The following is a 13266-nucleotide window of genomic DNA, read 5'->3' as shown; positions in this document are numbered from 1 at the left end:
AATTTAAAAAAAAATTTAAAAAATTTAAAAAAGAGGATGAGAAAAAAAAATAGGGCATAAAAAAAAAATAAAGAGTAATTTGACAATAGCAATAGGATTTTAAAATGAACACGCCACTACTAAGAATTATAATTTACCCTACAGATAAACTTACACAAGTGTGCAAAGGTGCTGTGCAAAAACTGTCATGTAGTGCTGTTTGTAACAGCAAAGTACAAGAGAAAATACAAGAAAGGGCAGTACAAAGTACAACAGGGGATACAAATAGTATCTCTATACAATGAAATACTATGCAGCTATTGATAAGAATAAGGCAACTATTCATGCACTGATACAGAGTAATGAGTGTGTGTCTATGTATACATATACATAGATACAAATATATACACACATATATATACACATATACACAGGTATTTCCGCATCTGTTTAAATGATAATATAATCACATATAATCATAATTTGCAAAAATAAAGATATGTATATCTCACATATGTATCCATCTATGTCTATCTACATATATCACATAGACATAGGTCTATAGATATATCTCACATTGGAATGGTTGCCTGTGAGGAAGGAGGGGAAATGGGGTGTGAAACGGGGATAAATAAATGAACAGATGGTGCATGGGTAGGAGATGGGTAGATAGACAAGCCTTACACAGATCGATGATGATAATGACACATGCATATAATATATATACATATATACACACATGAATGATTCATATTTGTTGCTCATGTGTAATAATAGTGAAATAAAATACACTGATTTACGATTCCTATATATGATTCATTGTCTATCATTTTGCAGGCATAGACTATGGTATTTCTAGAAAAATAAACAAGCTGTTAGTGATGGTTGCCTCTGGGAGTGGGAATGGAAGTCAGAAGACTTTGATTTTCCACTTTCCCCCTTCCTATACTATCCAAAGTCCTTCACATCATCATCTATTACTTCTATAATTTTTATAGAAAAAATACAACTTCTGTCCTTGGGGAACTTCAAATCTGAATGGGGCGACAAGAAGGACAGGTGACCCTACTTAATCACATTCTTTCCAGATCATGTGATTCAAACTTTTCAGTACAAGAGAAAGTCAGAGGGGAGAGAGGTCACTGACCTCACGAAGGGGATAAGCCTCATAGTTTGCAAAGAGGGGCAGGGCCTCCAGGGAAGGTCCCTGGCCTCCCGGAGCCCTCACCTGAGAAAGACCGCGATCGGCCTGCCCTACCAGCCCGCAGGGTGCCTGAGGCTTGGAGGAGGCGCAAGGCCAAGCACTCAGTAGTAACATTGGCCGCAGTGCCGCGGGCGCCAGCCTCCGTGCCAGACACACACCGACTCCACGTGCAAACCTGCAAGCAGTTACCACTATGCCCGTTTTACAAACAAGAAAACGGATGTCTGGAGGAGTTAAGAGTCTTGTCCCCGATTGGGAGGCCAGAGTTGAAGCACAATTGGAGGTGCACCTGGCTCCAAAACTCGTGGACTCTGAGCACTGATTCTCGAAGCTATTTGTCCTAAAACTTGGCTTTGATCAGGTCATGACCCCTTATCCCTCAAACTCACTCATTCATTCACCCACTGCCCGCCCCCCCCCCACTTACAGCATGCCTACTCGGGCCAGCCCCTGTGCCGGGCATTGGGGCTACCGTGGTATATGAACCCCACACCCGCCCTGCACCCAGGAGCTCAGCGTGGCCCCTTGTGGCTGCCGCTGACCCACCTGTTCCATTGCAGCTCCCATGCTTCCCTTTCTCAGATACTCTTCCCCCAGACAGACACCAAAACCAAAACCAGCCAGCCACCTGCACCCCCATCATGGCCGAGACAAGATCAGCCCATTCCTACTTCGCGTGTCACGTTATTTAAACAGACCAAAAAAAGGAGATGGGAGACAGGATACTTACCATGCTCAGCTCCAAGCTGCAACTGTGTCTCTGGGGCCTCAGAGACAATTGCCACAACAAGCTATGCCTTGGAGCAACAGCAGGTTACCAGGCATGCTGTGGGCAAGGGTAACAGGACACCTGCTTCCTGTCCTCCCCACAGACCGGGAGCTCACCTAGAACTCACTGTTTAACTATTTAAGCTTTGGCCTCAGCTGTGTGCCCACAGTCCTCTCTCTAATAGTAAGGCTAAGAATGCTCCATCGGCTACTCTCTCAGCTTCTCCCACCTTTTTGAAAGTTCCTTCCAGCCTCTTCTGAACAGTTACTATCCTTTTACCCTTCCTTTAACACGGGGGGGTGGGGGAAGGAGGGGGAAGATGGGGCGTGGGCAGTGCCCCCGCGATATTCTGCTGTTCATTCATGACCCATCTCTCCCTGCACACTCTCCCTGAAGACGAGCTCACACACATACCCACAGCTTCAGCGACCAAAGGCCTGATTTAGGCTGAGCCTCAGCCACTCCCAAATCTCTTTCTTGCTGGCCCATCTCTCTCTTGGGACCTTTAGATCCAGCCTTCCAATACTGAGTATACCAGAAATTGCAAATCCAAATTCCCCCAGGGCCAGGAAGGTAATATTAAATGCAGGAAATGTGGCAGGTATAAGAAAAACCACAGTACAAGCTTGATGATAAAGGGCAATTAATCCCCTACCTTAGTGCCCAAGATACAATTAGGCAGCAGTTCTCAAAGTGTGGTCCCTGACCAGCAACGTCAGAGCATCAGCATCAGCAGGAACTTGTCAAAAATGCAAGTCTCCAGATTTATTGATTCAGAACCACTGTGGTAGGGAATGTTGGGGATTGTGGCAAAAGGGGGAGTGCATGCCCCGTTTAGAAGGGGCAGCCACCTTGAGGCACCTGGGGGGCACAGTTGGTTGAGTGACTGACTCTTGGTTTTGGCTCAGGCCATGATCTCATGGGTCCTGGAATGGAGCCCTGGGTCAGCTCCGCGCTCAGCAGGAGCCTGCTTGAGATTCTCTCCCTCTGCCCCTCTCCCCAACTTGTGTGCAGGCACTTGCTCTACCCCTCTCTCTAAAATAAATAAATAAATCTTAAAAAACAAAAACAAAACAGAGGAAGAGGCAGCCACCTCTGGGCTTCATCCATATGGGAATGGATTTTCTGTGTTCCTCACTGGCTAATTCCAAATTCACTAAAAAGATATTCAAACACCTTTATGAACTGTTTTCAAGCTACCTTTCTAGCTGCATCTCCCACTTACAATATTACTTGCTGTCCACACATTCTTATCTCTGGGCTATTTATTTATGTGCACTGTTTTTAAGTGTTTCATAAAGAATAACTCATGTAATCCTCAGAACAATCCCTCAAGGAGGTACTAATATTATCCAAACCTTCCAAAGAAGTAAAGAAGCTTGCCCCAGATGCAGGAGGCAAAATCCAAAACCACGTAGCCTGCTTACAGAGTCTGAGCTCTTAGCCACTAGGCCCTGCTGCCTATCGGTATAGATGGACCTCCACCACCTCCCCCTGCTCCTATTGCAGGTGAATGAGTGCCTGCTTCAAGGCCTTGCTCACACGTGACAGCCACCATAAATCGTTCCCAGGCCCACAGTCAAAATGCCCCACCTCTCCCCTGGGCTCAGGGCAGCACTGAGTGTACGCTCCTCTGAGCGCCTCGCCACACTCCGGTCTGTATCAGCGTGCTTATGCAACGTTCATTTATTCATCCCACCAACAAATGACTCCTGAGCCCCTACCAAGTGCCACGCACCACTCCCGGCACTCAGAATTGATGGTGACCCAGGCAACAGTCCCTGCCATCATTAATAAAACTAGTTACCAGCTCTGCACACGCAATTACAAGGCTTTCCATGCACTATCCCACTTAGTTCTCATTACAACCCAGCGTACAGATGAAGAAACTTGGAGGTGACCCAAGAGGGCAGATGACTTCCCACAATCATACAACTAGTAGTAAATGATGGTGTCTAGCTCCAGACTTCTCCAGAAAGACAGAAAAATAGACAGAAACGACCATGCAGAGTGGTACGTGCCAGGGTGGGAGCTGGGACAGGGTGCAGCGGGTGTACCAAGGAGAGACCACACCAGGACATTCCTGTCTCCGTTCTCCTCCACGTCCCCCAGCTATAAGTTCCGCAAGTGCTGAGACCATGGCTTATTCATTATCTGTTGTATTCTAGCCCCTAGCATATTACTTGCAGCCCAAATTGCTATTGACCTGAGCAGAATTATCAAAATCTTAGACTATCTGCCTCAAAAGTCTATATTCTTGGGGATCTGGAGAAATGAGCCTATGAACCAGCAAGAATTAGAATAAAGAGTAAGAACAGAGTTGGGAGTCCTTAATTTGGACCCACTGGAGAGAAATGCCATTCAGACTTACTAAAATGCTGGATTTGTTACCATGTGTGTCCACAGCCTGATCCCACCGCTGCTAATGAAAGCCTAGAGTGCAGGAGCCCTTGTGGACGGGCTCAGGCTCATCAGCGAGAAGCCCCAGAGCCCACACTGACCATCAAGATATGGCTGCAGCCCTGAAACCCTCACATTTACACTCTGAGCACACTCTGTAAACACTGAGGATGGTGGCCCCATTCCCAGTTATACAGAATTCTGAATTAGGGATCTCAGTTCATGCGGTCTTCCTGAACCCCAGAAGCGTCACTCCTGTCTTCCACTAGAACCCCCAGGTTCTCAGAAGTCTTAGGGCTCTGGAATCCAAAGGTGAGCAGAACTGGGGGAATTTGAAGATTATGATAGCAGCCATCACTGATTAAGTTTTTGTGTGCCAGCCTTTAAAAGTACTATTTCTAGCCATTGTACAACGTTGTATGTAGTTGATTTGCCTCATCTGATAAACGTAGAAACTGAGGCTCAGAGAACCTAAGGGACTGGGCCCTGGTCACTCAGCTCCTAGGTAATGAAGCCAAGATTCAAGTCAGGTTCTGCCTGACTCCAGAGCTTTTGAATTTTGCCCATCTACCTCCCAATGATGATGATGATGACAGAGAAATTACTTCCCACCATGGAAATGACAGTACCTGAGATTTCTTGACCAAACTGCAAGAACTAAAACTTTACAGCAAATCACAACAGGATCAGTGCCGGGGACCTGAAATTCCCTCTATCTCCGCAGAGCTTAGCTGAACAGGACGCAACTCCGCAGCTGGAGTCCAGGTTAGGATGGCAGGAGACAAAGCCCAGGGAGAGTGCGGCAGGTTACCTGGAAACCACACACCCCAAAGGGCAGTCACACTGTGCTTCTCCAGGCATCAGCAGACTGCCTTCCCCACATCTGGAAATAGAAACACAAGGCAGCATTAGGAAATCCAAAGCTGTGTTAACCATCTCTGCATGTTTTGATGGGGTCCCAGGAAGCTTCCCAATCTTAGACCAATGTCATGAATTAGTAGGACCCAAAAGAATGATATTTATGCTAGCATTCTAAATTTGCTTCATTGTTGAAGAGATGGTTTCTACCTGGGGCAATCCCACAGCCAAGAAAGAAAGAGAATAAAGAATTAGAATAAAGAGTAAGAACAGAGTTCTTAATTTGGACCCACTGGAGAGAAATGCCATTCAGACTTACTAAAATGCTGGATTTGTTACCATGTGTGTCCACAGCCTGATCTACCACCCTTGCTTTGCACACCCCCAGTGATGGGGTGTTCACCATCTCACAAGGCAGCCATCCCACAGCGAAACAGCTCCCGGAGAATTTATGGTTCTTCTGAAACCTGCCCACCTATAATCCGTCGAAGATAACTTGCGCAATGATCAACTAAACAACTGATATTTTTAAATTCTGATTTTTTAATATCAGTGGACAGCTAGACTATACCACCACGGCTGCCACCTTACTGTCTCTTTTGCTTCCTCAAGAATGCAACCAAGAGGAGCAGTTAGGGGAGCCAAGCTACCGAGGCAGCTGCCGGGCAATCATGGACAAGCCTGCCCTGGCTTCCCGAGCTACCCTCAGCAGTACCTGCCCTGGGGAGCCCAGGCTTGTCATTAGCGCTAATTGTTGTGGCTGCCAAGGAAACCTTCACACAATTTGCAAACAGGCTATGCACACACCATAGGTAAGGGAGCCCTACACATCCCAAAAGAGAGGAGAGTGACTCGGGCGCTCTCCTGAAACACCATCATTACAGATCTTCGATTTATTCTCTGATTCTGTCGTTTTCTAAAGAAAGGTGTGCCCTTTCCACTCCTTCTTGCCCTTCATGGGGTTTGCACCCATTGCTGGAACCATCAAGTGGCACACAGCTCCCCCTCCAGCTGGCTTCCATTCCCAGTAACTTTAAGGAGGGTTTTTTGTTGTTGGTGGTGGTTTTTTTTGAGTATAGTTAACACACAGTGTTATGTTAGTTTCAGATGTACAACTTAGTGATTTGACAAGTTTATACTTCATGCTATGTTCACCACGAGTGTAGCCACCATCTGTCCCCTTACATCACTGCTACAATATCACTAACTGTATTCCTTATGCTCTGCTTTTTATTCCGGTGACCTACTCCCTCCAGAACTGGAGGCCTGGACCTCCTTCTAAGAAGGTATTTTTAAAAGACAGCACCAACAGGTTGGTCAAAAACCCCTCTTAAGTTTTTGCCACAAAAGAATTTTCTTTAAACTAAAAATCGGGGCTAGGGCTTTGATTGGCATTGCTTAGGAATATTTCAGAGAGGAAGACTACAAATTGACGTGACCTGTCTTCCCAGGTGCAGAACTGTCAAAAATCAGCACTGCTTTTCACATCTGAAAGATATGAGTTTAGAATATACTGCTGTTTTCTTTCCCATGGAAGAGTCATTGCTTTTTGGTAGACTTTCTCTATCTTCAGCCACCAGACCCCCCCCCCAAAATCCTCCCTAGAGGTGCATGGCCTAGCAACAGCTGCCATTGCAGGTAGTTAACCCCCACCCCCACCAGGACTGGCCCTCTCTGAAAAGGGCCCACAAGGAGGTTCAGAACAGCCCACCAAGTCACCCCCTTCCCTGCTCCTGTCAGTGTACATTGAGCCACAAGCCTTTTGACCGAACTCCAGCTTTGTGGCAGAACCCAGTTAAATTCCACAAAGGAATTCAGGTTTCTGTTCCCAACCTGAAGCATATAACTTCATGGGACCATTTTATTAAGTTGGATGATATCCAAAACTATTTGCACATGAGGAAGATGTCTCTAGACCCTTAGTGCTGACAGAGACTGAAAAAAAAACTGCTTATCAACCACTTGACTGGAGGACCGGCCTCTAAGAGGGGTTGTTCTCACTGGCCAGTCCTCAGCTCTGGGAGGCCAGGAGAAGGTGATGAGGGACCTCCCTGACAGAGGCAGTAGCCCACCCACCCTGTCTGCAGATGAAAGTGTGAGAGGCCCCAGTCAGAGCACCTCACACTCTCCAGGCCTCTCTTCAAAGTTCTTTTAAAAATCAAATTTTCAGAGACAACGGGGAGGGGGGGGCAGGAAGGCCCTGGGCCCTAAGGAGTGCTGGGTGAAGGGTAGCCCTGTCCAAGCCCTCCAGACCCCCTTCTAGATCCTTGTTCCGTACAAAGCAAGTCTCCCCTGGACTTTTAACTGCAGCCACCTCGAAAGAAAAATACCATTGCTGCCTCCTCCTAAACTCCAGCCCCAGAGTGCAAGAGGGACAAACCAGAGATGCCAATGTGTTTGTTTTTAAATCATCTCGTTACCAGAAGATCCCCTTTACCTGCAGAACTCAAAACATCAAGCCCTCCAAAACCATATTTACTTTTTTCAAAAAGTAAGCATCCAAGTCTGTCCACCCAGGGAAGCCCAGTCCTGGGGGGTGCAGTCACTCCTGGTTCCTTCGGGGGGCGGGGGGGGGGGGGTTACCTCGGTCCAGAGCAGGCCGAGGGAGCTGGAGATGAGGGGCAGAACCCGGCGGTCTAGCGGCGGTTTAGAGGCCGCCCCGGAGTGCAGCTCCCGCAGGTCCCGAGCTGCACCCCTACAGGGTGTCCGAGCCGCTAATGTTTAACCTCCCGCGTCCCGCCGCACCCACGGCTCGGACTACAAGGGCGCTCCCCACCCGCGGCCCTCCCCGGGCCGAATTCCTGCCATAGTTTTCCCACGCGGCCCCGCTCACCTGGGGGCCGCCGGAGCCCGCGGGGCCGGCAGAGGTCCGGGGGCGCGGGCTCCCCAGCGTGGCCCCGGCCCCGCCTCCCGGCGCGCTACACCGCCCCGACCGCCGGGAGGCCGTTCCCGGAACGCCCGGCGCCACGCGGGCCGCGGATGCACCCCCAGGAGCGGGGAGCCCGGACGCCCTCCCCGGCGGGGACAGAGCCGGCGCGCCCACCCCGGTGCGGCCGAACGGCGCGCCCGCGGGCAACCGAGCCTTCCGCGCCAGCAGCTGGAGGCCCGGGGTCTCGCGCCGCCGGCTCCCGGACGGCCGCCCCACCTCGCCCAGACAGGGGTGGAGACTCTCCCCAGCGCCCCCGGGAAGAGCTATTTTTAAGTCTGTTACGGAGGCGGGAGGGAGGGGAAGGCCACGTTTAATCCGTCGGGAAAATCCGGGATCCAAGAGAGTGGCTCCCAGGCCTTGCCGAGAGGTCAGCCGCATGGAGCCCGGGGAGCTGGACGCGCTCCCATCTACACACACGCGCGCGCGCGCACACACACACACACACACACACGCTAACAACAAAGGCTGGCCTCCTGGAAAGCTGGAGCAGTTGCAGAGCTGGTGCTTAAGGCAAGCAACCCCACAACCCCCAACCTGCTAGCTTGCCCTGTGGATCCAGCTCTGAAACCCAGGACCAAAGAACTCTTTCTCTCTGATACTGGTCCCTGAGCCCTAGCCAGATTTACGGAGACCCAGATTTCTGGGATTTTTTTTTTTTAAAGGCCTTCCTCCCACTCCAGTCTCAATCTGCCACACTCTGTGTCTTGGGGCGGCCAAAGCTGAAGTGTGTGGGAACAAGTGTTGGAAGGATGTGGAGAAATTGGACTCTTTGTGCATTGCAGGTGGGAATATAAAGTGGTACAGCTGCTGTGAAAAAGAGAATGGTGATTCCTCAAAAAACTAACAATAAAATTACCATACGATCCAGCAATTCCATTTCTAGGTATATACTCAAAAGAACGAAAACAGGGACCAAAACCGATATTTGTACATGCATGCTCATAAAAGCACTATTCACGATAGTCAAAAAGTGTAAACAACCCAACTGTCCAGCAGTATATTAATGGATAAACACAATGTGCTACATACATACAATGAACTATTATTCGGTCTTAAAACATAATGAAATACTGGAGCACCTGGATGGCTCAGTCGGTTAAGTGGCTGCCTTTGGCTCAGGTCTTGATCTCAGGGTCCTGGGATGGAGACCTCCCTGGGGCTTCCTGCTCAGCAGGAAGTCAGCTTCTCCCTCTGCCTCTGCTCCTCCCCCTTCATGCGCTCGTGGGCGTTCTCTCTCTCTCTCTTTCAAATAAATAAAAATTTTTAAAAATAATGAAATACTGATACATGCCACAATATGAATGAATCTTGGAAATATTATGCTAGGTGAAATAAGCCAGATACAAAAGGAGAAATGTTGTGATTCCACTTATTCAAGGTAACTGGAATAGTTAAATTCATAGAGATATTCCAGAAAGGGGAATAGTGGTTACCAGGGGCTGGGGCAGGGTGAGGGGACTGTAGGGAATAGGAAGTTATTGTTTAATGGGTACAGAGTTTCAGCCTGGGACAATGGCAAAGTTCTAGAGAAGAAGAGTGGTGTTGGCTGTGCAACAATGTGAATGTACTTAATGCCACTGAATTGTACATTTGAAAATAGTTAAAATGGTAAATGTTATGAGATTATAGATAGATAGATAGATAGATAGATAGATAGATATAGATATATATATAACCCCTATTTTTTAAATGGAAAAAAAAAAAAAAGACCTCGGGGGCCAGGACCAAGATCAAGTAGGGATGTCTGTAAGCCATCTACTCTGATGGGGAATCTTATTCCTCCTCTCCTGGCCAGGGCACTCTTTTCACTCCAGGAGTTCCTGCCGCCTATCAGAGGGGAGCAAAGAGTCAAGGCTTTAGAGTCAAAGATGCCTTAACATCCTGGAAGAGAGCACAGGCAACAATCTCTCTGACATCAGCTGTAGTAACATTTTTCTAGATAGGTCTCCTGTGGCAAGGGAAACAAAAGCAAAAATAAACTATTGGGATTACATCAAAACAAAAAGCTTCTTCACAGTGAAGGAAACAATCAATAAAACTAAAAGGCAACCTACTGAGTTGGAGAAGATAGTTGCCTGTGACATAGTCAATAAAGGGTTAGTATCCAAAATATATAAAGAACTGATACAACTCAACATCCTAAAAACAAATAATCTAATCAAAAACTAGGCAGAAGACATGAACAGACATTTCTCCAAAGAAGACATCCAGATGACTAATAGACACATGAAAAGATGTTCAACATCATTCATCATCAGGGAGATGCAAATCAAAACCACAATGAGATAGCACCTCACACCTTTCAGAATGGCTAAAGTCAACAACACAAGAAACAACAATTGTTGAGGATGTGGAGAGAAAGGAACCCTCTGGCACTCTTGGTGGGAATGCAAACTGGTGCAACCACAGTGGATAATAGTAGGCAGCTTCCTCAAAGTGTTAAAAATAGAACTACCCTATGATTACACTACTGGTATTTACTTAAAAAATACAAAAACACTAATTCAAAGGGACACATACACATCTCTATGTTTATTGCAGCATTATTTACAATAGCCAAATTATAGAAGCAGCCCAAGTGTCCATCGATAGATGAATGGATAAAGAGGTGGTATACACTTACAATGGAATATTATTCAGCCATAAAAAAGAATGAAGTCTTGGGTTTTGAACGAGACGAAGACGGAACCGAAGCCGGGCACAGGCCATGGACGCGGTCCCACCGAGAGCCGAAGATGGTGGTGAACACATATTCAACGTCAGTCACCAGTGATAACCTAAGTCGACATGACATGCTGGCCTGGATCAATGAGTCTCTGCAGCTGAATCTGACGAAGATCAAACAGTTGTGCTCAGGGGCTGCCTACTGTCAGTTTATGGACATGCTGTTCCCTGGCTCCATTGCCTTGAAGAAAGTGAAATTCCAGGCTAAGCTAGAACATGAATACATCCAGAACTTCAAAATACTACAAGCAGGTTTTAAAAGAATGGGTGTTGACAAAATAATTCTGTGGACAAATTAGTAAAAGGAAAGTTTCAGGACAGTTTTGAATGTGTTCAGTGCATCAAGAAGTTTTTTGATGCAAACTATGATGGAAAAGACTATGACCCCGTAGCTGCCAGACAAGGTCAAGAAATGGCAGTGGCTCCCTCCCTTGTTGCTCCAGCTCTGAACAAACAGAAGAAACCTCTCAGCTCTAGCAGCGCAGCTCCACAGAGGTCCATTGCAACACACAGGACTACTGCAACCAAGGCTGGCCCGGGTGTAGTGCGAAAGAATCCTGGTGTGGGCAACAGGGATGACGAAGCAGCTGAATTGATGCAACAGGTCAACGTATTGAAACTTACCATCGAAGACTTGGAGAAAGAGATTTCTACTTTGGAAAGCTAAGGAACATTGAATTGATTTGCCAGGAGAACAAGGGGGAAAACAACCTGGTATTGCAGAGGATCGTGGACATTCTGTATGCCACAGATGAAGGCTTTGTGATACCTGATGAAGGGGGCCCACAGGAGGAGCAAGAAAAGTATTAACGGCCTGGACCAGCAGAGCAACATCCGAATTCTTCACTCCAAATCATGTGCTTAACTGTAAATACCCGCTTTTGTTATTCTTAGAGGACTCACTGGTTTCTTTTCATGAGCAAACAGTACCTCTTCTTAAAGTGCACTTTGCAGAAGTTTCACCCCTTTTCCAATGAGTTTGAGTTAGGAGCTTTTACCCTGTAGCAGAGCAGTATTAACATCTAGTTGGGTCACCTAGGGAACAAAGAGGCTGACCATGGGGCTCACCATGTAGACGCTGGTAACACTGATTGCTGGAGAAGGTGTTTTTATGTGATACACTGAAGTGGAAACCTCAGTAGAGAAATGTAAAGACTGATTTGAATTTTCAGCTAATGTGAAATCTTGGCAGAGAACGTTTTAATAAATAAATGCCTTAAGAGTAAAAAAAAAAAAAAAAAAAATGAAGTCTTGCCATTTGCAACAACATGGATGGTGCTAGAAAGTACAAAGCCAAGAGAAATAAGTCATTCAGAGAAAGACAAATACCATATGATTTCACTCATATGTGAAATTTAAGAAACAAAACAAAGGGGGCGCCTGGATGGCTCAGTTGGTTAAGCGACTGCCTTCGGCTCAGGTCATGATCCTGGAGTCTCAGCATCGAGTCTCAGCATCGAGTCCCGCATCGAGTCCCGCATCGGGCTCCCTGCTCGGCAGGGAGTCTGCTTCTCCCTCTGGCCCTCCCCCGTCTCATGCTCTCTCTCTATCGCATTCTCTCTCTCAAATAAATAAATAAAATCTTTTAAAAAAAATTTTTTTTAATAATAAAAAAAAAGAAACAAAACAAAGGAGCAAAGGAAAAAGAGAGAGAAAGAATCAAACCAAAAAACAGACTCTTAACTATAGAGAACAAACTGATGGTTACCAGAGGGGAGGTGGGTGGGGGACAGGTGAAATAGGTGAAGGGGATAAGGAGTGCATTTGTGATGAGCACGGAGTCATGTACAGAATTGTTGAATCGCTACATTGTACACCTGAAACTAATATAACACTGAATGTTAACTCTACTGGAATTAAAATTTTAAAAAATATACGTTTTATATTTCCACATTCCCAAACTATGTAACCCTGGAAAAAATCACTTAACCCTTCTATAAAATGGGAAAAATAAACTCTATCTAGCAGGGTCATTATGAGAACCAACTTAGCTGAAGTATTTCCAGGGGCCTGGCAGTCAGTGATGCGTCCTCTCAAGTTCAGTCAAATGTGAAATCTGTGGGGGCTTGGGGCATTTGCTTCTCAGCTCTCTCCCCACTGTATCCCCAAAGTGTGCAGGAAGTAGCTCTGACGGGCCCTGTGTGTGTTTGTATGTGTCATTTGCAGCAGCCTCAATTTCCCTACCTGTAAATGGGGTGCCCTCCTTTACAGGGTTGTTGTGAGAAAGTGAACTTGGCGTACAGCTTCATCTACCTGGTCAGTAATTCCAAATGTTCAGTAATTCCATGTTCAGCTGACCAAGGCTTCCCACGCACGGAACCCTCCACATCCTTCACTCACTGGGCCACACTTCAACATTCAGTACAGCCAAGAGTTATCGAGGGCCTACTGTGTGCAGGCTCT

The 13266-nt window shown here is 46.9% G+C and overlaps 1 protein-coding gene and 1 pseudogene across 3 annotated transcripts in view; one reads left to right on the top strand and one right to left on the bottom strand.

The window, feature by feature from the left end:
* DZIP1L (DAZ interacting zinc finger protein 1 like) overlaps positions 1-8553 on the bottom strand; it is a 41148-nt gene extending 32595 nt beyond the window's left edge. Inside the window, exons 1-2 of one of the 3 annotated variants that reach the window (XM_064587425.1) lie at positions 8044-8553; positions 5164-5235 (exon numbers count right to left, since the gene is read on the bottom strand). The gene's annotated coding sequence lies outside the window, so the exon portion shown is untranslated. Of the gene's footprint in view, positions 1-4981; positions 5236-7793; positions 7992-8043 lie in introns of those variants that run through there. The other 2 variants (XM_064587420.1, XM_064587424.1) reach the window with 2 other exon arrangements.
* A 2300-nt stretch (positions 8554-10853) lies between these two features.
* Positions 10854-12132, top strand: LOC123840912 (microtubule-associated protein RP/EB family member 1-like; annotated as a pseudogene).
* The last annotated feature ends 1134 nt before the right edge of the window (positions 12133-13266 follow it).

Source organism: Mirounga angustirostris, unplaced genomic scaffold (assembly GCF_029215605.1).
Source record: "Mirounga angustirostris isolate CCGP_5_RB_7025 unplaced genomic scaffold, mMirAng1.0.hap1 SCAF_1, whole genome shotgun sequence".
Classification (NCBI taxonomy): Eukaryota; Metazoa; Chordata; class Mammalia; order Carnivora; family Phocidae; genus Mirounga; species Mirounga angustirostris.
Note: the sequence above shows the minus strand (reverse complement) of the source record. Positions and strands in the feature narration are given on the sequence as shown.